This window comes from Miniopterus schreibersii (assembly GCF_964146895.1).
Source record: "Miniopterus schreibersii genome assembly, chromosome: 4".
NCBI lineage: Eukaryota > Metazoa > Chordata > Mammalia > Chiroptera > Miniopteridae > Miniopterus > Miniopterus schreibersii.
The window spans coordinates 13,763,205-13,788,229 of record NC_138105.1 but is presented as its reverse complement, the minus strand read 5'-3'; positions in this window follow the sequence as shown (position 1 = coordinate 13,788,229).

The window sequence follows — 25,025 nt, the reverse complement described above, 5'->3', positions numbered from 1 at the left end:
CAGGAAATTGTCTCATAATTCACCTAGGTTTTGTCACAAGTGCCCGAAGTTACCGCAGTCTTTTAGAAGGAGCAGCGGTCCTCCTCGGAACGTTTGGAATTATTAAACCAGCAGCTCAGATCTCTGGCTAGGAAGCAATCTCGTCCAACTGACTGATGAATGAAATGCGGATTTTTTTCAGGGGCATAAAGTGTTTTGTTTTCCTCCACCCGCTGGTTTGGATTTTGGTAGTACAGCTGCAGAATAGAATTAACAGCTGCGGGACCGATGGAGTAGGTTTTGGGGGGAGGTGGCAGATGGGAGGTGTTACCTGTCACCTTGGTCCTACAACAGCAATGTGTGGTAACGACCCATCCACAGCCAGTGCTAGTTTGGATTAGACATGTGGTGGAAACAATCAAGGAACAAAACCTGGTCTCTTTCACGTTGCCTTTCTTGGGCCTGCTCTACAAATATGAAAACAGAAGAGGCTTCGTTCTGTCTGGCTGTGGCCACAGCTCGAGAGTTCTCCAGGGCGCCATGGGGGTTCCCAGCACACACGGGAATGACCTGGGGGACCCCAGCCCTTCCCTCCCCCCAGAGCACAAGCAAGACTCTGAGCAGTCCAGGCACTGCTGTGTTTTAATGCTTCCAGGGATGTGTGTGTATATATGTGTGCGTGTGTGTCTTAAAAAAACATAACAAAATGAGAGATTGAAACCGGCATATTTTAAACCCTCACATTAAATAATATCAACGCTTTTAGCATTTAAAGAGGAGAAGAGGGAAACGAACAATTACGATGACTCTGGGTATAATAACCTCAATTGGAGAAAATCCTCGGTGGCCTACAGGCCCACCCCGAAGAGCCTCTTGGCCCACCCGTGGCAGGGCCCGAGCCCTAGTGTGGGAGGACAGCCCTGGGCAAACGCCTGTGTCCTGCCGAAGTGGGGACCAGGTAAGAGCTGGGCCTTGGAATCATTTTAACGTGTAGATCAGACCGTCGGGAAGTGTGTTTTTGTCACTGGACCTGCAGTGAAGGCGGGGTTGGGAGGTGCCTGGCGGGGAGGATCTTGTGGAGGGAACAGGCCAACTGAGGGTCCACGCCAAGCCGAAGCCACCCCTCCTCCTCCCCAGCCGTGGCAGAATGTGGCACGGTGGCGGCCACACTAACCCTGGCGCCAGGCCTGCTTTCAGACACTGGCTCCACACCTTCCTCGCTGTCAGATGTTGGCCATGCCACCACACCTCGGGGCTCTAAATGCCGGGCCATAGCCACCCCCACCCCCGCTCCCTGTAGTATTGTTATGAGGACTGAATGAGATCGCGCTCTCAAAGCACTTGGCACAGGGCCTGGCACAGCACAAATGTTCGGTAAACACAGCTACGCATGATTATAAAACTGTTAGTTGTTGAGCTCAAGCCTACAGAGTCAGGAACGTGGACAACTGGGGACAATTGACCTCTGCTACCCAGGACAGCCAGGCATTACTGCAAGAGGGATTACGTGTCTAGGAAAACCCAAAAGACAGCACTCGCTTTAATTTTTAAATCATGATACTTCAGACTTCGTATAAGTTTAGAAAACAATGTAATAAACACCAAAGGTCCCCACCACTCAGCTTAAGAAATAAAACATTATGGATGATAGAATGCGATGCATCTATTAACATGAACGAGCTTGAGCGACACGGATACATCTCAAAAACATGCGGATCACCAGGAGCAATAGGATGCATGCGATATGAAGCCATTTATATCCAGTGTATAAACTTGCACGGCGCTGCTGCTTATGAATTCTTCAGTGACGCTACAGAGGTGGTGAAAGTGTCAGGATGCGCAGGGGTGACAGCTCTTAGGGACCTCTGGACTTTTCATTCCCAGGTGTACTGGCCTTGTTCTAGGCCGGGAGCCCCTCTCCCTGCTGCCTTACACAGATGTCAGCCCCTGTGGGGACAGAGCTCTAGGCAAACAGTGTGAAATACACTGAAAGCAAAATTCTTCCTTTGAATGTCCTTGGCTCCCATTAAAGTCCAGGGGCGCTCTCTCGGCAGGCCCCCTGCGTGCCGTGGCATGACATGTTCACCCTGGATTCTGAAGGCTGGATGTAACATGAAAGCGGCCAACCAGCAGCATAAATGTATATGAAATGAAATCAATAAAAAGTGTATTTTTTTCCTCTATTGAAGGTAGTCCTGGGAGGGTACATCACAGGAGCTGGGACAATGCTGGGGAGATGCTAACAGGAAGGAAGGAAGGAGGGAGTGGGAGTGGTGGAGAGGTGGGGGGGGGCTGGGAGGAGCAGCCAGCAGTGTTAATATTCACTGTGTGGACCGGGGTTTAGTGAGAAAGGTTCTTTTCTTTCTTTCTTTCTTTCTTTCTTTCTTTCTTTCTTTCTTTCTTTCTTTCTTTCTTTCTTTCTTTCTTTCTTTCTTTCTTTCTTTCTTTCTTTCTTTCTTTCTTTCTTTCTTTCTTTCTTTCTTTCTTTCTTTCTTTCTTTCTTTCTTTCTTTCTTTCTTTCTTTCTTTCTTTCTTTCTTTCTTTCTTTCTTTCTTTCTTTCTTTCCTTTCTTTCAACACTGGCCTCCCCACAATGACCTAGTGCTGTACATGACCCAAGAAATTCTTTGTGGATATGTATCTTTATTTGTTTTTTTTCCTGATTACTAGAGTAATGGGCGCTTTTTGCAAAAAACCTAAATTATTGCAGAATTATAAAAATTGAGAGTAACTCATAAATCCACCTATTCCTATGAACGGTTTTAAAGAAATTCTCATTTGTGAATTAGTTCTTCAAATCAAATGGTTAGGTTTTTTCCTTCTGTCTGTGCTTTGGTTTAGAACAATTGTGTAGCTAGAGCACTCAGGATGAAGAAGGGGATGGCCTTCTGCTTTTTTTTTTTTTAATCTTTGTGTTGAAAGTATTACAGGTGTCCCATTCTTTCCCCCCAATTGACCCCCTCCACCTCGCTTCCCCCCCCCCAGGCCTTCACCCCATTATTGACTGTGTCCATGGGTTATGCATATCTGCATATAACTTCTTTTGTTAATCTCTTCCCACCCTCCACTCCCCTTCCCTCTTCCCTTTGAAATATGATCGTCTATTGCATGTGTCAATGTCTCTGGATCTATTTAGTTTGTCAGATTCTTTTGTTCATTAGCTTCTTCTCAAAGAAGACCCTTCAACATTTCCTGTAGTGCTGGTCTGGTGGTGATGAACTCCTTTAGCTTTTTCTTATCTATGAAGCTCTTTATCTGACCTTCAGTTCTAAATGATAGCTTTGCTGAGTAGAGCAATCTTGGTTGTAGTTCCATGTTTTTCATCACTTTGAATATTTCTTGCCACTCCCTTCTGGCCTGCAAGGTTTCTGTTGAGAAATCAGCTGACAGTCATATGGGTGCTCCCTTGTAGGTAACTAACTGCTTTTCTCTTGCTGCTTTTAAGATTCTCTCTTTGTCTTTAACCTTTGGCATTTTAATTATGATGTGTCTTGCTATGAGCCTCTTTGGGTTCCTCTTCTTTGGGACCCTCTGTGCTTCCTGGACTTGTAAGTCTATTTCTTTCCCCAGGTAGGGGAAGTTTTCTGTCATTATTTTTTCAAATAGGTTTTCAATTTCTTGCTTTCTTTCCTCTCCTTCTGGCACCCCAATAATACGAATGTTGGGCCACTTGAAGTTGTCCCAGAGGCTCCTTATGCTATCTTCATATTTCTGGATTCTTTTTTCTTTTCTGGTTGGGTGTTTTTTGTTTCCTCATGTTCCAAATTGCTGATTTGATTCTCAGCGTCCACTACTCTACTGTTGATTCCCTGTAAATTATTCTTCATTTCAGTTTGTGTAGCCTTCATTTCAAATTGGTACTTTATTATGTCATTGATGGTCTCAGTTGTTTTTGTAATACTCTTACTAATATGCCTGAGCATCCTTATAAGCAAAATTCTGAACTCTGTATCTGTTAGCTTGCTTGGATGTATTTCATTTAGTTCCTTTTCTAGAGATTTCTTCTGTTCTTTCCTTTGTGACATGTTCCTTTGCCTCTGCATTTTGGCTGCTTCCAGGTGTTTGTTTCTATGTATTAGGTAGAGCTGCTATGTGTCCTGGAATTTGTAGAGTGGCTTTGTGTAGTAGGTGTCCTGTAGGTCCAGTGGCTCAGCCTCCCCAGTCACCTGAGCTGGGCCTTCTAGGTGCTCCCCTGTGTGGGCTGTGTGCATTGTCCTGTTGTAGTTGAGCCTTGGTTGCTGTTGGCATCACTGGGAGGAATTGACCCCCAGGCCAATCGGCTGTGAGGACCAGCTGCAACTACAGCCAAAGAGCTGCTGTGCTGGAGACACCCCTATGGAGCAGGACTTACTGCAGTGGGGCTTTGGTGTTCACCAAGTGCGCCCCTTGAGTGTGTCACTCGTGGTTGTGGTGGGGTTGTAATCCAGCGTGGTCGAGTCTGACCACCAGGTGCACTGTCTCTGGGGCCTCCTGGGAGGTGCACAGTCAGCCTGTGCCAGTGCCTTGCCCAGGGCCACCCAGCATGAGCTACACAGCAAACCGTAGTTGGCTGCTCCTTGTGCTGGGCTTGGAGGTGCCCAGGAGAGGCCAAGCTGTGAGCCAATGCAGCTGCCGCTAGTGCCAGGCCTGGGGCGCTTATCAAGCTGTATGGGGCCTGCTGCTGCTTGTTTGAGAGATTTTAGGAAAGTCCTAAGCATGAGGCTCGAGAGGCCACTGGCACAGAAAAGCCCCTGGAAATGGCCCGGATGAGCTGCAGGTGGGGAGGGGCGGGGCCCCGGGAATCACGGGGCGGGGCCAAAGGTGAGTCAGGTGCTGGCGACTCAAACATGGCGCCTGCCTGCCGGCTGTGTGCGGGGAGGACTCGCCACAGGAGCCATGGCCTCCGCCAGCCCTTCTGCCCGGGAGGAAGCCGCCCTCTGCCTCTCGCCCGGATCTCAGGCAGGTCAGTTCCTCCCCGAGTGTCCCGGGTCCTTTCCTGCTGCCCGGCGCTGGGCTCAGAGGGAGCGTCCGGGTGAGTCCGTGCCGGGCCCTTTAGAGGAGCTGCTGGGGCTCCCGCAGCCTCCATGACCCTCAGCCACAGTCCCCGCTGTTTTCTCAGCCCGATGGTGTGGGGATGTCTCTTCCTGGCCCTGGAACCCTGAGCTGGGGACCCAATGTGGGGCTGGGACCCCTCGCTCCTCCAGGAGACCTCCGCCGCCGCCGAGATTCCCTCCTGGTTTACCCCGAGGCACCGGGTGTGGGCCCGTGGCCGCGTCTCCGATTCAGCCCTGATCCTCTGCGTCTCTGCCCCTCCTACGGGTCTAGGTGCTTCTTCAGCTCCCTGGTTGTGGGGCTTCTGTGCAGCCGGATCTCAGGAGGTTCTGGGTGATGGTGGTTCTGTATTTTAGTTGTGATTTTGATGCGGTTGCTGGAGGCGGGACCTTCTCCAGAAAGGTTCTTTTCTCTCATCAGTTAAAAAAAACCAAAGTCAATTATCAATGCTTATATGATGAAGTAACGATTTCTTTGTACATTCCACTTTGTCCTAAGAGACCATCTATAATAAGGAATTATTTCTGAGATCAGGTTGATACTGCAAAAGGTTGATGTCAGATGATGATTTTATTAGGGATTAAAAACTGAAATTAGGCAGAGAGAAAGAAATACTGTTGTTCAGACATTTTTTTTTTCTGCTATAACAGCAGTGAAATGTTTATATTTCATAAAAATAAAATGCCAGGCTCTGCGATGAGTCCTTTGCATCGGTTGTTTCATGTAACCCTGATAATAAACATACAAGGTGGCACTGGAGAGCTTCTGTGGACCTGGAGACATGCCGCAGAGCCAGGACTGAGCGCAGGGGGCCTCACTCCCAAATCTGTGCCCTGTCACTGTGCAGTGCACCCTCCCCCGCAGAAGCATGCCTGGATAAGCGTTCTTTGTTTACTAACAAAGTCATCTTCAGATTGTCCTTGAACTTCACCACAGTGCTCTGTTGCTGGCAGGACTTTGAAAATTAGCTGACGTGACCTTCTATCATAAAGCTTGTGTTCTAAGTGCTGATGTGATCTGGTAGTTGAAACCTTAGTCTGGGAACTATGGACCTGTTTTCTAATCCCGTCTTGTGCTAAAATTGCCCTGCTTCAGGAGATGTCCCTTCCCAGCGCCTGCCTCTCTTAACTGTCCTCTCCTCCCCCAGGGCTGGGCTCCTGCATCGTTTTTTTAGATGACGTGACCTTGTCCTTCTGTGACCCCTCAGGCGATGGAACCAGAAGTGGGCACCTGACTTAGGGGAGGAAGCCATTGGAGGGCAGAATCAGCCAGAATGTCTCCTGGGAATTTGGACAAAGAGGAGGTCCAGGAGTAATGCCGTTTCCTTTCTGGGTCTGAGCGATGTCACTGGGAAATGCCTGGACTCACCCGCATCATAATTGCTTTCTCAAGACCAGCTCTTGTTCCTCCGCCTAGAGCAATTTGTGTGTTACACTGTCCCCTCTTCTACCTCCCTGTGCCTTTTCGGAACTCTTTCCCTGGGGGTCACTGAAACTGCGGCTGCTACGTCATCATTGCTTCAGGTTACGTTTCCCAGGATTTCGGTTTATTTTGCATTAGTTATAGTTCAGAATTTTTTCTTCTTACAACAGGTGGTGGTGGGGACTCAGCCTGAAAAATGTGGTATTTTCAGAGCGCTGTATTATGATATATATGTTGGTTTGTATTCTTTTTATTTCCTTAGAACTATAGATATTTTCTGTCCCCTTGGCACCAGACTCCAGGCACACATGTAAGTTATCCAGTAGGACCTTGTGACTTTGCAGAGACTCAGAGGGTTGGACGTGAGTATGGTCCCTGAAGAGGGGGCTTGATATCTCTTTGGACTCCTTGGTTGTGAGCAATAGAAACTAAATCTGGCTCATTGAAACCAAGAAAGTGTAATGGAAATACAGAGTGGCATACAGAATCAAAGGAAAGGCTGAACATCTCAAGGAGTGGCAAGAACCAGGCAGTTCTAAGGCAACAGGCCTGAAGGGTCCACACTTTCAGGTCTTGCAGTTGTTGTGAATGAGCTCCTGCAGTCCTTGTCAGTCCATTCAGGATCCAGTGTCCATGTCAGGAACAGGTGCCTGACCTGCCCTGAGTCACACACCAAACCATCATCCAGAAGGGGGTAGGGCTCTTGATTGGTAATCCACGCAGGAAGAGCTCTTCCCCCGACGCAGAACTGGAGTGTATAACAATGCTAGGGGGAGGGGACAGTGGTCAGGTTATAATAGTTGTCAATTCTATTCTTTCAACATTTCACTTGACCCCTGTCTGAGAGTGGTATTGCGAACAAGCGGTCTATAAGAAGGGCCGCCATGGATAGACTTGCTGTCACTATAGCCCTGGATCAGCCCCACTTGGCTCTGTGTTACCTGGTACGGTAGCTTGTACTTGGTGGATGTGGGCACATGGGATGTGCCAGGAGGCTGGGTGGTGCTACGTGTTGGGTTGTGACCGCTGGTAATAGGGAGCGATACTGGCCCTGTGATTGTGACTGAAGTTTACATCATCTGCAGAGAACGACAAGAATCTGATCTGTCACCACATTTAGAGGCAGAGGTTCTACACGGTGATACAAAAGTCAGTGACATTCCCGATCACGGCCCCGGCGATGTCTGCTTCAAGTCAGGAAATGCCTCCTCCCTTGGTTGATTCACTCGTTTCCAGTGAAAACAAGTATTTCATATTACTCCGCTTTGGACCGTGTCCATTTGTGTACCATGAAAGCTTCCCGGTTTATTCTCTATTTAGGTTCACAAAGATCATTGTCCTCTAAAATATTCATCACTTACTTTAAAGTAATTTTTAGCGCTCAAGTAATTTACGTTCATTGTAGAAAAATCAGAAACCAGAGATTGGCCAAGTGGAAGATAATGAAAACCCACAGATGACCACGGGATGGTTTTCTGAGTGAGTACCTCTAGGTTTGTTTTCTCTGTGTCGAAATTAATCCCATATGCGGCATATGTGCTCACAGTTTTTTAAAAGGGGACTTGTGTTGACCATGTTGCCTTTATTACCTTTTTCATTTAACAGTAAGCTGTTATCTCCCATAATTATACAAAATATTCCTTCTACATTGTTTTAATACTTCCAACAAGCTTCATATATATATATTTTAAAAATATATCTTTATTGATGTCAGAGAGAGGAAGGGAGAGGGAGGGAGGGAGAGAGAGAAACATCAATGATGAGAGAGTCATTGATCAGCTGCTTCCTGCACGCCCCCGACTGGAGGTTGAGGCCACAACCCGGGCATGTGCCCTGACCGGGAATCGAACCGCGATCGCCTGGATCCTAGGCCGACGCTCAGCTGCTGAGCCACGCCCGGCCGGGCACAGGCTTCATATTTTAATATCCCTTTTGCTTACTGGTTCTTTGTGGAGACAAAGACAATTTACCACATTTCTTTTTTTTTTCTCTCCTAATTTTTCAATTACAGTTGACATTTAATATTTTATATTAGTTTCAGGTATACAGTATCGTGGTCAGACAGGTATTTATTTTACCAAGTGATCTCCCCCCAACCCCGCGCAGATAATTCTAGCAGCCACAATTTGTCACATTTCTTATTTCTCATTGGTGCCCTCACTTTGATTTTCCCTCTTGAGGTGACCAGGAAACTCGCGTTTTTCTGAAGGGATACAGCAACATCTCTGATACCATGGTGGTTTAAAAAAAAAAATTAGTTGCCCCGGACAACAAAGTTTCCTTTCCGGATGCCCAGACGTGTTGAGAGTCTCCAAGTGCTTGGATGTGCGCCTTGCGGGGAAGAAGCTAGCAGGGCTGTCTCCGCCTGACCGCTAAGGAAAAGGAGACAGACAGCGCGGAGGCCGTGGGAGAAGTCGTCGAGAGAGCCCCTAGGAGAACTTGGCCTTCTAATGGCCCAGGCCTCTCGTCAGCCGCAAAGCCACACTGCTTCCCCTTCCGCTGTCTCAGGGCTGCGCTGGGAAGGAAAGTGCTGCCTCCGCCAGGGCTGGGCCTGAATGGTGATGTGCCATTCACGGCCCAGGCTGCTGTGTCAAGCGAGGCACGCACTCCCCGCGCTCAATTGCGGGCGCAGGCCTATCATTGTGCGCAGGACCCATTGATCTGTTTCGACAGTGACTCCTGAATTATATGGCCCCTAAATGTTTGCTGCCAGAGAGATCTATACTGTGGATATGATGATGGCTACTTACTGGAAACTATTGCCTGATATATGGGTTTTGCTGTTTTGTCTCAATGAAATATCCCTGGGCGCTTGGAGATCTCTCTCCTCCTCCCAACCCTTTCCCCCGACCCTGGTATAATGCGTTGTTTTAGAAAATAGTGAAATAAAATGACTTTCAGATGCCTTAATGTTGAGAGTAAAGCCATATTGAAGAAGCTTCCCAGAGGATGACTTTTTAAAAAACTTTAAAAAATGTGCAGACTGCCCTGGCCGGTGTGGCTCAGTTGGTTGGGTGTCGCCCTGTGCTCCAAGAGGTGGCTGGTTCAGTTCCCAGTCAGGGCGCATGCCCAGGTTGCGGGCTCAGTGGGCATCCTGCAGGAGGAAGCCAACTGATGTTTTGCTCTCACATGGATGTTTTTCTTTCTCTCTCCCTCTCTATTCCTCTCTCTCTCAAAAATCAATAAAAAATACTTTTAAAAATAAAAATTAAAAATGTGTATGCCCATTTACCCAGCCATTGTGCTTTGAGCAGTTTTATCCAAAGTGAGTAATGGTGGAAGAGTGCAAAGACTGCGTGACAAGGTCTTCTCTGTCGCGTCATTTACAGTGGTAAAAAAGAAAAAGATAAAAAGAGGCCCAGCCAGCGTGGCGCAGTGGTTTGAGCATCGACTCATGAACCAGGAGGTCATGGTTCAATGCCTGGTGAGAGCACATGCCCGGCTTGTGGGCTCAATGCAGGAGGCAGCCGACCAGTGGTTCTCATCATTGATGTTTCTCTCACTCCCTCTCCCTCTCCCTTCCTCCCTTCATTTTTTTTTTAAAAAATGAAGCCATTTCAAAGCTGAACAAGAGGATATTGGTTAAAAGAATTATGATTTGGTTAAATAATGGTATTCTATGCTGTCATTAAAAATAAGTTGTATTAGTGTTTAAAATGACAAGGAAAGTTGTTCATGATATAATGTTAAGTTAGAGAAAAACAGGCTATGAAACAATTTGAGTTTGATACTGGCTTTGTGAAAATAATACTGCCGGGCCAGGCGTGGCTCAGCAGTTGAGCATTGGCCTAGGATCCAGGAGATTGTGGTCTGATTCCCGGTCAGGGCACGTGCCCGGGTTGCGGGCTCGATCCCCAGTCGGGGGCGTGCAGGAGGCAGCCGATCAATGACTCTCTCATCATTGATGTTTCTCTCTCTCTCCCTCTCCCTTCCTCTCTGAAATCAATAAAGATATATTAAAAATAAAATTAAAATAATACTTATGTACACACCCTCACCCTACTCAGTTGCACACAGAGCCCTGGTCCTGCCCACCTCTCTTGCTCTATCTCTGACTGTTCTCCCCCTTGACCTCCCTCCCCACCACAGGCCTATTGTCCAAGAAGTTCCCCGTCGCTGAGACATCTTTCTTCTCTCTTTAGCACGACATCCTTCAGATCTCAGCTCAAACATCATTTCCCACAAATAGGGCTCAGACTCCTATTCGATGTTCTCAGAGTCACCATTGATGAGAAAGACATCTTTGGCACAGCACTGTGAGAGTCATTAGTGTTTTTGACCAAACACAGGGCATCCGAAGTCTTGAAATAAGAAAATATCATCTGTCGTGAATTACAATATCAATAATCTATTTATTTTCTGTTCTCCTATGTTTTCAGACTTTGTGGACACCCCATACTTCCGAGTCCCCTCTGTTTAGGCACATGATTGACTCATGCGTCCCTGGCCTCCATGGAGGTGACCATGGCCATGTGACTTGCTTTGGCCCATGAAATAAGAACAGAAACAGTGTGTGTCAATTTCTTATAAAAGTCTTTAAGAAACAATCCGATTTGCTCTAATCTCTCCTCCCTGCCATGGGCTTGCAACTGTCCAACGGCAGATATTCAGTCAGCCTTCATCGCTGAGTGAGGGTGACCTGGGCAGAGACCACCTCTCATCCTCACTGGCATATGATGGACGTACTGTGAGAGAGACACAATTCTTGTTATTTATGACTGAGCTGTGGGGGTAGTTTCTCACTGCAGCATAGCCCAGGCTGTCCTGACTAGTGCACACACTTATCACAGTTGCAGTTTTACATCTGCTAGTAATTTTTAGTCTCACGAGTGGCGCACCTCTCTCAGTGACAGACACAGTACTAGAGCGTGAGACCTCAGCAGCGAATAAGGTAAAGTCCCTGCTTTCATGGCGTTTCATCCTGGTGAGGGAGACAGAACATAAGCAAAGTGGAGATGTGCATGAAAAACGAGTCATGTGCACAACTTGGGGGCAGAAGGGTCCAGACAGAGAGATGAGTAAGTTCAGAGTGGGCTCCTGCTGGTCTGGACACTGGGGTGCAGGAAGCAGATGGGAGTGGGACGTGGTGGGGAAGATCAGATCAGGCAGTGAGGGAGGGGCGTGGATCACACAGGACTTTGTGGGCCCCGGGAAAGTCCTGGGATTTTATTCTGAGAGCGATGGGAAGCTATGGGAAGGTTTTGAGCAGGGGTATGATATCTTGAAACTCTTTAAAAGGATCACTCTGGCCGTTGTTTTGAGAATGGACTAGAGACAGGGAGGTAAGGACCAGTCAGAAGGTTAGAAGGCAAGAGGTGGTTGTGGGTTTGATCCCCAATCAGCGCACATACCTAGGTTGCAGTGGAATACTATGCAGTCACGAAAAGGCTAAGACAGAGACTTATATATTGATGTGAAAAAGCGGACGTGGTATCCACTGCCACAACCACAGCAGTAGTAACAGCTACCATTAATGGGGGCCTGAATGGTTGAGACACTGAGCACTTGGCACACACTAATTTATTTTTACCCCTCAGAACAATTCTATGATTAGATTCCAAATATTATACTCTAAATGCAGATAAATTACTCTCTGTTACTTTCCTTCCCAAGGGTGGGACTTTTGGCCCCTAAGCTTGAGCTGAATTTGGGACTGAAGAGCTCAGCTCCACACGGCCCTACTGTCCATCTGTAGGTCCTTGTAATCACTTTGTGGGCAAATGGACACAATTTAAGATATGAAGTTTCAATGAGATATTTTGAAACCAGTGAATGTAAGGAGGCTGCCAATTCAACAAACTTTACCCAGTGTTCTATGGCAGAATAGTTCCTTTTGGTGGTCTAGACAGGCCCGAGCATTTGCACTATATATAGACTTTAGCTAGTTCTTAAGAAGCATATGATGGGAACGTCTTAAAATTAATGTTATTTACCTGCTAGAATGTAAATGGTCAAAGGATGTGGTCTCTCTACATTATGGACAAGGGCTCTGTAAAATGTGATATTAGAAAATGGAAATTTTACGAGTTCTGGGAACAGAAACAGGTGATGTGAGTGAAATGGGAGAAAATTCTAATTTTTACTGCATTGCTAGAAGTTAATCCAAAGCGCTTTTAAAAAAATCATGAATAATAGAACTACAACATCCCTGGGTTAATTGTGCCCACTTTAGCTCCATCAAGTTACCTGTTTCTGAAAAATAACCTTTCTACTTAAGAATATGGTCCCTTTCCACCAGTGTTTGTGGGGCTAGAATCACAGAACTCTCAACTATTGAGGACTCAGGGTTGTTAATCCAACTCCTAGCCTGAGGCACGAATTACCCTGTTAGGCGATTATATCACCTCATTTGTAGATTTTTAGGATGGTGACAGAAGTGTATAGTCAATGAGAACTCAACAGATTTGGCTGTCAGATGGTCCTCACTAGCTCTGTGACCTTGGGTGTTATTGAACCTCTTAAGGCTTTGTTCAGCTCATCTCTAAGATAAGAATGCCTCATGGACTGTTGGAAGGATTAAATGAAGACATCTCAGTGAAGCTTTTGGTAAAGTGCCTGACACAGCGTCAATAACTATCTTCCCTCCATCATCGTTATTGTCACCAGCATCACACAGAGGAGTAACTAACCACGGGAGAGTTGCTATGACTGGGGGGTCAGCCTCCTGCTGCTGAGAGAGGGAGAAGGCCCTAGGGCTGCATTTGATCATGAACCACCCCCTCATCCTGAACTGGGGACCAGTCTCCATGAGCCCCCTCCGTTCCTGGATTTTTGTGAAAATTCTGTTCCCCTCATTTTAAAGGAAGTCTTAGGATACTCCTCTCCTATTTTGAATGTTCCTTTATAAAGACCTACCTCACACAAGTATGGACAGAGCAGAAACACAAAATTAAATCCATAAAAAAGAGCAGCAGGCTGATTGGTTCTCATGCCCCATCAGGTTAAAGCCTACCCAGCTCCTTGAGTACAGTATTAACCTACAATATAATTATAAGGACATGGCCATGAACACTGTCTCATATTTCATTTCATTCAAGTCTTACTAGCAAACCTGGAAGGAAGACAGAGCAGAGCATGTCTTATCCTTGTTCCATGGGTAAGGAAACAGAGAGAGCAACTGCCTTCCTAAGATACCCAGGCATGGATAGAAGTAAAATCAGTCTCTATGTACAGGTTTCTAGCCCATTGCTTTCCCCTGCACCAGGGGAGGCAAATCTGGGCTGCCACTCAGCCTTCACTTGTAATGACATCACCCATCAGCCACGGCAGCCGTCCCCGCCCCCTGGACCTATGCTCAGAATCCCTTACCACGGTGTTGCAGGCGGCTGGCCCCAGCTAGATGTAAGGGACACGGGGTTATAACAAACTCATTGGCCATCCCCGACAAGCTGAGCTGTCATTGTTGATATCATCTAATCCACTCGGCATAGCACAGCTGGAGGGAGGGCCTTTCCCTCAGAAGCCTTATGCCAGTCCTATTTCTGGTGGTTATGTGGTCAGTGTTGGTTGTTTGCTCTTCCAAGGCCGAATCCTGGCCATGTTCATATCCGGTAACCTGGGGTGGAACCTGACACAGAAAGACACTGAGCCATGTTTGGATGGATGGATGGATGGATGGATGGATGGATGGATGGATGGATGGATGGATGGGTGGGTGGATGGATGGATGGATGGGTGGGTGGGTGGATGGGTGGGTGGGTGGGTGGGTGGGTGGGTGGATGGATGGATGGATGGATGGATGGATGGATGGATGGATTTAGCAGTTGAATGGGCTCGAAGCAACAGGTCCAGGGTGGAAAAGAGCCTCCTCCCCTGCTGATGGCGGTACAGACTTCCACTTCGGATGATGGCTTGACGCCTCTGTGTCTCTTAGGATTGGGCTGTCAATCTAGAAAGCACCGTCCACCCTCCAAACACTATTTATCTCCATTTATCAGAGGATATTATTAGACATCGTGCTGCTGAGGTAGCAAATTGGCCAGGGCTTTTAGTTCTGGGTCTGTGATAAAGATTTGGGGAAATGTGTTCTGCCAGGGGAGGGCAGGTACACGGTCTCTCTGTTACTCTGGCCTGATGACAGCTGCTAGCACTCTGCTGAATGATCGATAACTGGCTGCCAGTCCAGTTACTCCTCGCTGGCTATTTTAAGGACTAACCCAGAGACCCACCGCGGACTCATGAGAAAATATTTGGAAGCAGGGAGCCCCTTGTTCCTCCCCTATACCAGCTTTGACCTCGGTCCCGGAGCCCAGAGATGCACGAAAGTCCAGGAGCCCCTGCACCGGGGGACCCCTGAAAGCCACTTATGACGGGGCCGAGAACCAGCCATCCCCAGGCACTTAGCCATCGATCGGGGTGCTGTCCCTCTGGCGCCAAGACGTTGGCATTGCTGGTGAGGGTTTGAGGTTCCAGCCATTTCTGCCTTCCCGGGATTGCCTTTCATTGCACTTGCCTCTTTCCCAAACAAAGATAAAGGGAGTTTGCAAGAGGCCCAGCCAGTCACCAGTCCTAGTTTGTATGAGTTGCTTTTTTACAAAGACAGATTTAACCACCCCCCCCCCCCAGCATTTCTTTCCTTAACTTCCTTTTTGTTTTATATACAGATTTTCTGGGAAGAACTTACAGGACTGGGAAAAGTTTTGGACCTAGTAAAATTTTTATGGACTTGAAGTTTATTATCCTACAATATGTGAAAGAATTGGTGCAAAATATGTATTTCCGTTTCCTGTACTCTCTTGGAGGACAGATGTGTTACAATCTCTTTAATGGGTAATAATGATTAATAAAAATACTTAAGCCCGGCCGAGCGTGGCTCAGCGGGTGAGCGTCGACCTAGGATCCAGGCGATCGGGGTTCGATTCCTGTCAAGGCACATGCCCGGGTTGCGGGCTCGATCAATGACTCTCTCATCATTGATGTTTCTATCTCTGTCTCTCCCTCTCCCTTCCTCTCTCTGAAATCAATAAAGATATATTTAAAAAAAATAAAAATAAAAATACTTAATATTGACTTCAGTTAAGTTTATTTTTTAAAATATAAAGACACAGAATAAAGTTAACCCATGTATTTATCCCCAGCTAAGAAATAAAACATTATGAATACAGTTCAAACTCCCCACTGATATCCTTTACTCCAACCTTCACCCCTACCCCCAGGGAACCCCAATACTTACTCCAATGTCTTTCTTTCCCAGGCCTGTCTTTGTGCTATATGTTTGCATCAATAGACAATAATAATATTTTTCATGGTTTAAAATATTATATAAATGGCATCAAACTAAATATATCTTTCTGGGAATGGACCTCCTGAACTCATGTGAGATATTTTTTTTCCCATTGGTACATGCAACCTAAGTTAATTTTTGACATCAAGAAATAGATTTTTCCAGAATCAATTTGAGAGTCAGAGAGGGGAGGTTTTTCTAATCCCTAGACCAGGTTAGATTTCCCTGTGATGGGCTCTCATACCCTGCTTTTCCCTCTAACATTTAATTACAATGCTCTAAATTAGCTTTGTGATGATTAAATAAATCAGTATGTATTTAGGTCGTGTTTGTCTTCCTTGCTGGAACGTAAGCTCCCTGAAGGCAGGGATCATGTATGACTTGCTCACTGCTGTATCCATGACACCTAGTTCGGTGCCCGGCACAGAGCAGGCAGGTAAATGGAGTGTGCTTTGCAGCCCCCAGTATATAAACTCAGCCTCCTTAGAATTACATGCAGTGTCTTTAGTAATCTTGTTTCCTCTTCAATTTCTGGGCCTGATCCCTGCCCGCCGTGCCCTGCCTTTTTGTCCCACTCTAACGTTTGCTGTTCCTGAAGTCTCTCGGGTTGCTTCCTTTGGCACACGCTGTGCCCTCCCACTGGCATGTCTCCCCACCTCTGCCTGTCAGACTTCGTCTCATCCCTCAAGGCTCATCTGAAATGGCGCTCCCCTGGGAAGCCATCAGCAGAGCTTCTCCATGCTCCCACAGCACCATCAAATTTCACTAGTACATTATTCATTCATTTATCGAGAAATATTGACGGCGCTTCTATTAGGAGCCAGGGCTTTTCCTGGGTTCTAGAGACACAGAATGAACCAGACATGGTCCCTGGTTACAAATACGTCAACAGGGCCTAAGGAGGCAATAAGTGGCGTGGTGGGACAGTCATTGGCAGTCGTCTTGAAGGAGGGTGGTAGGGGAAGGCCTGTCAGTGGAGCTGCCCTTTGAGCTGAGACCTAGAAAGATGTGAACCAATGAGTCGCATGGGGGGCTGTGGCCATACTTCCAGAATGCACATCCCCAGGCCAGCTCCCCTGCCCTGAGGCTAAATGTTGTTTATCATTTTCTGCTTCCCTATTGCCAGCAAATGACCCTCCAAGTATTTCCTGAATGAATGAATGGTCCAAATTATGTCAGCTAAGAATGGACCTCAGTTATCAAACTTGCAACAGCCTCACCTCACATGAAATATTCACATCAGCCCAAATCAGGCCCTACTCAGGGGCTAATGGCCGTGGGAGGAAGGAATCCCACCGAACCCTGCACCAGTGATGCCCACGTGCAGAGGGAAAGGAGTTTGCCTTGTTTTTGGAGTTTGCATTGCAGACACTTAGCACCAGGCCTGGAGCAGTCCCCACCCATTGTCCGTTTTCCTGAACTTGTCATTAACATTTCCACAGCATTGTAGACAATTATTCCCCATGGAGTGGTTAGCACATGCCAGGCATGGTCTCGTTCTGCTCCTGTTATTCTCTCCAGGGAAATAGAGACTCCCCGCGGCCTTACAGCTTGTAAGGGTGAATCCAGGGCTCACCTGGGCGTCTGTCTCACCTGAAGCCTGTGCTCTTAGCCCTGCAACCTGGGACTGCTTCCCGGGGGTGGCATCTGTGCAGCACACAAAGCCCAGTGCTTAGAAGGGCTGCTTGGCTTAATGCTCTGCTGTTGCCATCTTGCCATTTTTAATACTTGTTGAACAAAGGGGTCCACATTTTCGTTTTGCACTGGGCCCTGCAAATTACATAACTGGTCCTGCCCACATCACACTGTGTCCCATAGCGACGCACTAGAGATGGTGAGCATCCTGGCTTTCTGATCATCTGTGTCAACCGCTGTGCCCGCTGAAGCTCAAAACACAAACTCTTTTCCTCAAGATCCGTATGTTCAAATCTGAAAATACATAAGTCTTCTTTCCTGATTACAAAAGTAATACAGACACGTACTAAGGGTAGTAGTCAAGGAGATTATAGATTTATCTATAGCAGAACAAGTTTTTATAAGGAGAAAGTTAACTGTGTTGAGTATGTAAAACTCTGTGTCTTCTATATAAACTTTTGTGTCCTGTTTGTAAATTTCCCTGTCCTTAGAATGACGTTTAGACTCACTCTCAGATGATGCCCCCTGAAGAGAAAGATCTAAGGATCTGTATCACCCGGGGCAGTGTCGAGTTTGTTCTACTCGTAGTTCACTTTTGCTCAATTATATGCTAGATCAGCATCTTTGACTTTTATTTAAAATGGTCACTAATATGGGTTGTGAAATATTCTTACTCCTTACGGTAAATACACACCTCCCCCCACTTGGAAAAGGTTTAGCCTCTATCTTGTCCGTTCCTCCTGCTGTCTTTAAGTCCAGGCCCCCCGCCTCAGCCCCCTTCCCTTTGCCGAAGCTGAAACGAGCCCCAGTGGGGTTTACACTTGATCTGTCCTGCCCGTGATCCCAGGGCCTCTTTCGCCGTGAAAGGACTCATGTTGTGGAGGCTGCAGTGTTGTGGGCTGGTCAGGTAACTTCTGTTACTTAGCAACTTTCTCCTGCTTTGTTAAGTTGGGCTGTTCAATCTCCTTAATGAATTAAGAGCATCGGGCCAGGTAATTGATGCCTGGACGTTTAGCTCATGAATAATTGACTGTCTGGGTAATCCTAGATCCATTTCCTCGATCAGATTGTACAGTGGAACAGTCATGTCATAGCCAGTGTCGAGTTTTTTTGTGTGTGTGTTTTTTTTTTTTTGGTTGGTTTTTTGTCTTCATTGGTTTTATGATGTCAGAAATCTGCTTTCTTGACCCGAAGGCTCAGGTGAACAGTGGAAGCAGTGACCCTCCCAGAGCATGGACATGCTTCCTCTCCCTGTGCGAGAGCTCGGCATTGCCCCTGCAGGCTGGGCTTAGAAAAGTTTCAGCTCTTCTCGCGTTATCTTTTCGGGTATCTTTTCCCACATACATCGGGAAGGCAATGTGGCCCGAAGGGGAGGAGGGAGCTGGGGGTTGGATTTCCTGGCCAACGCCAATCACTTGCTCTGCAGCTCCAGGCCACCGTTCGCTCGTCTGACTTATTTATTCATTGATGCATTCATTCAGCACACATTTGGAGCATGTCCTGTGTTCCAGCCTCTGGAGATTCCACGGAGGGCAAGGTTGACCTTGTCTGCTGTCGTGGAGTTTACATTCTAGTGAAAGCACGTGGGTAGTGACTACATAAACAAGCATACGTTTCAAACAGGGGCAAGTACTAGGTATAAAATGTGATAATGGGATAGAAAGTGACTGATGGGGGGATGGGGCGGATGGAAATAATTTTGATTGGGTGGTCAGGGAAGGTCAGGGAAGTCCTCTCTGACGAGGGGACATTTGAGCTAAGAACTGAAAGACAAGAAAGATCCATCAGATGAAGAAAATTCCAGATAGGGGAACAGGAAGGCAAAGGTCCTGAGATGGGAATGGGCTTAGCATGTCCGAGGGCCACAGGGCCGAGAGTGGAATGACGGGGAACACAGTTCAAGGGAGGTTGATGCCCACATTGCACACTCGCCTTGGATCCTTTCCAAGACTATAAAAACCCCGTGTGGCCTCCCCTTGGCCATGGGAGTCTGAATGAGGAGGTATAGATGGAGCTAAACTTCTCAAAATATATGCCAAATCAAGAACACAGGCAGTGCCACTCTTTGTATTTGAAAATCAGATGTTATCACCACCCAGCCGAGGCCAGCTCGCTCATTCCATGCACATTTATTGAGCTCCGGGCAGTGCTCGCGATCCCGGGTGTAGAGAAGTGACTAAGGCCAAGTCCCTGCCCTCATCAAGCTCACGTTCCATTAGCAGAATAGACGAGAAACTAATAAGCGAAGTACAGCTCTAAGGTACATAAGAAGAGGAGTGTTAGGGAGACAAATAAAGCAGAAGAGGGGCACTGACATGGGGGTGGGGTGAGGTAGTTGACATGTATATGGTCAGGGAAGGCTTCGCTGACACCTGAGCTGACCCCCGAGGAGGTGCCACGCAAGTCTGGGGGGCCGCATTCCGGCCAGAGGGAACACGAGACTATAGCTTTTTTTCTAGAAAACCTCCCTGCCAACAGCCTGCCTCCAGCCCAGATTGTGTCCTTTTATGAGACTTTTATCAAAATATCCCTTTGATATTAAACCTCCTACATAAAACGTCCCCCTGCACTTGGAATGAAGCACACGTTTCTTACCAGGGCTTATTCAGTCTCATTCGATCCCTTCCCCTCTCCAAACTCATCTCCCAAGTTTCCTCTTGTTTCATCGGCTCTGGACACAGTAGCCTTGCTCCTGGTCTTTGAACACGCAAACGGATTCCCGGGGTGGAGAGCAGCACTTACTGTTCCCTCTGCCCAGAAACTCTTCCCAGAGGCGGTCATGGGGCCGGTTCCTTCTCATTCGGGTCTTAGCAAGCAGCTGGAGAAGGCTTCTCTGACCCCCCCGAGCCCTCTGGCCCTTCCCTGTGGCTCACAACCAGGAGGACTCACCACTCACCGAGGATGCAGTCATTTCCTTCTGCACCGGAACTGGCCCATTGTGTGTCATTTTGTCATTTTTGGACAAAAAGGAGGTAAGAAATGTGACATGAAATGAAATGACAGGGTACCCACCTGCCATACTGTGAAGCTTACAGCCCTTTAGAGGGTGGCATTCATTTCCAGGTCCTTCTGTTTACACCAGACCTGACTGAAAAAATTTTTTTTTAAAAAATATATCTTTATTGATTTCAGAGAGAGGAAAGGAGAGGGAGAGAGAGATAGAAACATCAATGATGAGAGAGTCATTGATCGAGCCCACAACCTGGGCATGTGTGTGACCAGGAATCAAACCCCGATCTCCTGGACCCCAGGTTGATGCTCAACCGCTGAGTCATGCCCGGCCGGGCCTGACTGAAAATTTTAAAAGACTGTTGCAAATGCTTGCAGAACTCTCGAATGCTGCTCAGGAAGTAGGACACAAGAGCAGAAGAAAGGAATGGGCCGCCATTCTCACGGAAAGAAAAAAGTGTCTGAAAAAGCAGTACAGAAACTTCCAGGTTCTCTAGGTTCCTGACCAACTAGAACGTGAATGCTGAACCCAATGATAGGGCCAGACCCCATTTGTTATATTTTAAAAATTGTTTGATAAATATAATAATTATAGGTAAATATACCTGGGAAGAAGTGGAAGGGGGTAATTTTGTTTATAGTATTTTGTTTTGTTTGTAAAGTGATGAATTTTAGTAAAGAGAAGGCACTGTCTGTAAAATTCTTCCAGACTGATGTATTAAAATATGTCAATGGCAAGGTCAAATTTATGTCCAAAGCTGAAATAATCTTTTACCCCAGTTCACCAAAATGGGTTGAACCAGATAGAAGGTCCTGGAAAGTAAGGTCACCACCACCACCACTACCACCACCAACAGCACCAACGTCACTCCCCTTCCAGGTCCCATAAATGAATCCACTACGTCAAAGTATCTCAATGCCCCAGGATGCCAGCTCTATTAGCTGTGTTTGGGGCCAGAAAACAAGCTAAAAAACGCCCACAAAAACACATATATACATATATGTATATACACACACACACACTCATCCTACAGCTCAAATTTAATGGTGGTGTAAATAGGGGAGTAAGTTTCTTTTAAACCCGTTTTGGTGGTGCATTATCAGAGCATGGGAAATGAAAGAGCTTTAAAAAAGGAGCTGGATAGTTTCTCCTAGGTAAGAAATGCCTGCCTTTGGTCCCCCCAAGGAAGAGTGTGTTTGGATGGGGAAGGCTCTCTCTGCCCTAGACCCAAACAGAAGGCTGCTCCACAAGGCCCTGCTGGGAGGAACCCCATGAAAAAAGCCGGCCAAGGGGGCTGCATTTTGTGCCCCAGCCTGTCCACGCCCAGCCCACTAGGTAAGCACACCCTCTCCTCATTTCCAAAGGTTCAGCCCCATGAGTCATCACAGTTGTTTCCAGTTGGATTTTTTTCCCCTTTTCAAGTTCAGGAGACCCATCAATTATTTAGGGCCGGGTGGTGATCTCAGGCGGCAACACCTCTGTAGGTCTGTATGGCGTTTCTGAAGGGAAACCATCTGGCCTTCCTTAACTTGTTCATCCCTGGGCTTCTCTCCTGCCTGTAGGTGTGGTGGCCACAGACAGAGCCAAAACCATCAATATTTCACAGCTTTAATTAAAGTAAGCCGAGATCCGCCGGCCTCTCAACTGGTTCCTTTTCCAAAACAAGCGCAGGCCGGGCATGGGGCATGTAAGCAGGGGCGCAGAGAGAGGAAAGGGAGTTTGGCTAAGTCGGGGGGAGGGCAGGGAGGGGAGCCCAGGATTTCATTTATGAGGGCGAGTTGTAAACCGGCCAGGGTGGAAATGCTGGCTGCAGGCGGGAAAGAGGGAAGGGTGCTGCCTCTTGGGCTCCCCTTTGACCTTTCAGAAAGGGACTAGAAGTAGGGCAGCTGGAACCGTAACCCGAGTTCGAGTTCGGGCCTTGTCCACCGGCCTAATATGAATTATGTCTGGGGTCCCAGCAGAGGCTTCACAACCACGGGGCCGGGGCAGGGCGGGGGCTGGGGAGGGAGGAGGTGCGTGGGGGTCTCCACAGTGCTTCCGCCCCTTCCCGAAAGGCCCCCGAGTGCCCAGGCCCGCGCCGTCCAGCCCTGCGGGCAGGGGAGCCGGGAGCCCTGCGATTTATACGTCTATTAATTACCTCCAGCATGGAAGAACTGCCTATAAATACAGTGGCACTTTAGATAAAACTTTCATGCAGCTATTTAGATCCTTTAAAATATAAATGATTTCCTCTAAATTTTTTATCATAAATCAGGGCATGGAGCTAGGCAATAAGACGCCGATTTCCCCCCCGATGGGAGCAGAGCCTCCACTGGTTTCCCCTCTTTCCTTTTCTTCTCTGCTTTTTCATCTTGTCTTTTTCTTTCATTTTCTTGTTTTTAATTTACAGAGGCTGGTTAATGGCTCCATTTCTCTTTGCTGCTCCAGGGCTTAAGGGGGATGTGAACAGGTGGCAGGGAGTTTCTCCCCTTTCTCCTGGGGGCTGCCCGGTGTGTGTGTGTGGGGGGGGGGCTGTGGCCTCTAGCAGCAGAGCTGAGTTCAAATCCCATCCCTGCCACTTATTCCTGTGTGGCCTCAAGGAACACACTTAACGTCTCGGAGCCTCAGCACTCCCGTCTGTGAAACAGGTAATAACAGCACCTACTCCACAGGCAGGGTGGCTGCAGGGCTGCATGGCGCCAGGCAGAGTAAGAGCTCGGGAAACAACAAGCTGTGCACTGGCGGGCAAGTTACATCACCTCTCTGAGCCTCGGTTTCCTTATCTGTCTGTAAAGAAAAGGAGGAGAAATAATGTCCACTCCTAGGAAGTTACTGACTCAGACAACACAGACGCTCGGCTCCCTGAGGCAGGAGCCACGGAGCCCTTGAGGACTCCTGGATCCTCAGACCTCGCCTGCGCCTGGCACAGAGGAAGGACTCAGCCAGCGGCCGATGGGCACCTGAAGCAACAGCCCCTGCTCCGCTGGCAGAGCCCCCTGCGAACCGGCAGAACTTGGCTTCCACGGACGGTGATGGATGTGGCCCCTACCCTTTTCCCAGATCTCCACTTATGAACCTTGGCACAGCCACGCTGGCAGGGCCCGGGAGCCTGCCAACCTTGTAGTGATGAGGAAACTGAGGCCCAGAGCCCCTGAGTGACGTGCCCAGGGTCATGTAGCAGGTTAGCTACACGTCCATGTTTGAACCCAGACTTCCCGTGCTCTGTCCACCGTCTTCCCAACCAAGCTGGCTGGGGAAGAGAAACGGCCTCAGCCTTTGGCCATGGAAGAGATGCCAACCAACTAGGCCACATGGGGATCGACTCTAGGACTTGGAGCTCTAAGACGCCCATGAACTGGAGCAGAAGGCGGCGAAACCAATCCTCATGTGCCAAGAAAAGGACCTTGCATTTACCGAGCCCGGATTCTGGAGGGTAAGCACAGAGCTGCTGCTGACCCAAGTCTTCTTAAGTCTAGAACTCAAAGGTGAAGACACGAGGGACCCCCACTGACGGCGGAGGCGGGAGTGTGAAAAAGCCAGGCAGCGACTGCAGGAGGTCCTTGGGATGTCTTCTGGGCAATGGCACCTCTAAGGCAAATACTGACCCCGATTCTCCATGAAGCGGTAGACTAAGCCCGGAACTCTTGGGGCCTTTGTCTTCCTCCGTGGACCACTGACCCCCAGCCCCGCACAGCCGCCAGAAGTAGACGCACACGCTATTGCCGTCCTGGTAAAACGTGCCGGTGGCTCCCCACTCTCCATGGAGCAACGCCCCAGCCCTGCAGAATCCAAGGCCCACCTTCGGACTCTGTCCTTTCCGACATCCGCAGGCCCCTGGCCACAGGCCCACCGCCCCAGCCTTCCTGCTCCTCCCAGATCGCCCACGCGCGCCCCCACCTCAGGGCTTCCACTCTTACTGCTCCCTCGTCTTTGTTTCATCCTTCCGGCCTTGACTCAAGGGTCACTCCTTTTTCTACCCACAGGTCACCCTGGTTTTTTCCTCTACAACAGCTATCACTACTGGAGGGTATCTTTTTTATTGCTCACCTTCTGCTCAAGCATCATTTGGAGGGGAGTAGAGGGTAAGTGGGAGTAGGGGTGTCTGTCTGATTGCACCTGAATTCCTGTTTCCTACCAGAGCGACTGCCACATAGTAGGGGCTCAGTAAATGTGTTCAGTGAATAAACATGATGGAGAAGGGTCCTTGGAATTCTCCTGGTCCTGGCCTCTCATTTTTCAGATGAGGAAACTGAGGCCTTGCGGGGTCCGGGTCCTGCCTGGAGCCATGCTGCCCGAGTGCTTGCGTTCAGTCCTACCCCTCGGGATGGGGAGGGCTCCTGGCGCGTGCCGATCCCCCATGGATGCTTGGCCTGGAGCTCCTGAGTCCCTCTGGGCATCTCGGATCGTCTGAGTCCGCGTAGACAATGCAAGGCGAGCGGCCGACAGGCGAGTCCAGCAGCAGCTGCGTAGGCGGCAGGTACATGTGAGAAGTTTGTGAAAGGAGATGAGAGAAAGGGAGAGGAAGGCCAGGCCGGCGGCCGCGAACACCTGGCCAGGCAGCCCCGCCAGCTGCCTCCCGCGATGGCATCTTGAGTTCGGCCGTCCTATCGGGCCATCTCCCATTCCACCCCTCTTCCCCCTCCCCAGCACTCTGAGTGGAGCTTGGCCACGGATGGAATGGAGGTGGGAGGGAGCAGTCGCTGGCTTCTCCAAGTGGCCACCTCCGGAAGCATGCCTGGAGCAGAGCCAGCCTCTGAGCCCCTGAAAGCCAGGCCTTCTTGCCTTGTGGGAGAGAAATAAAATCGGC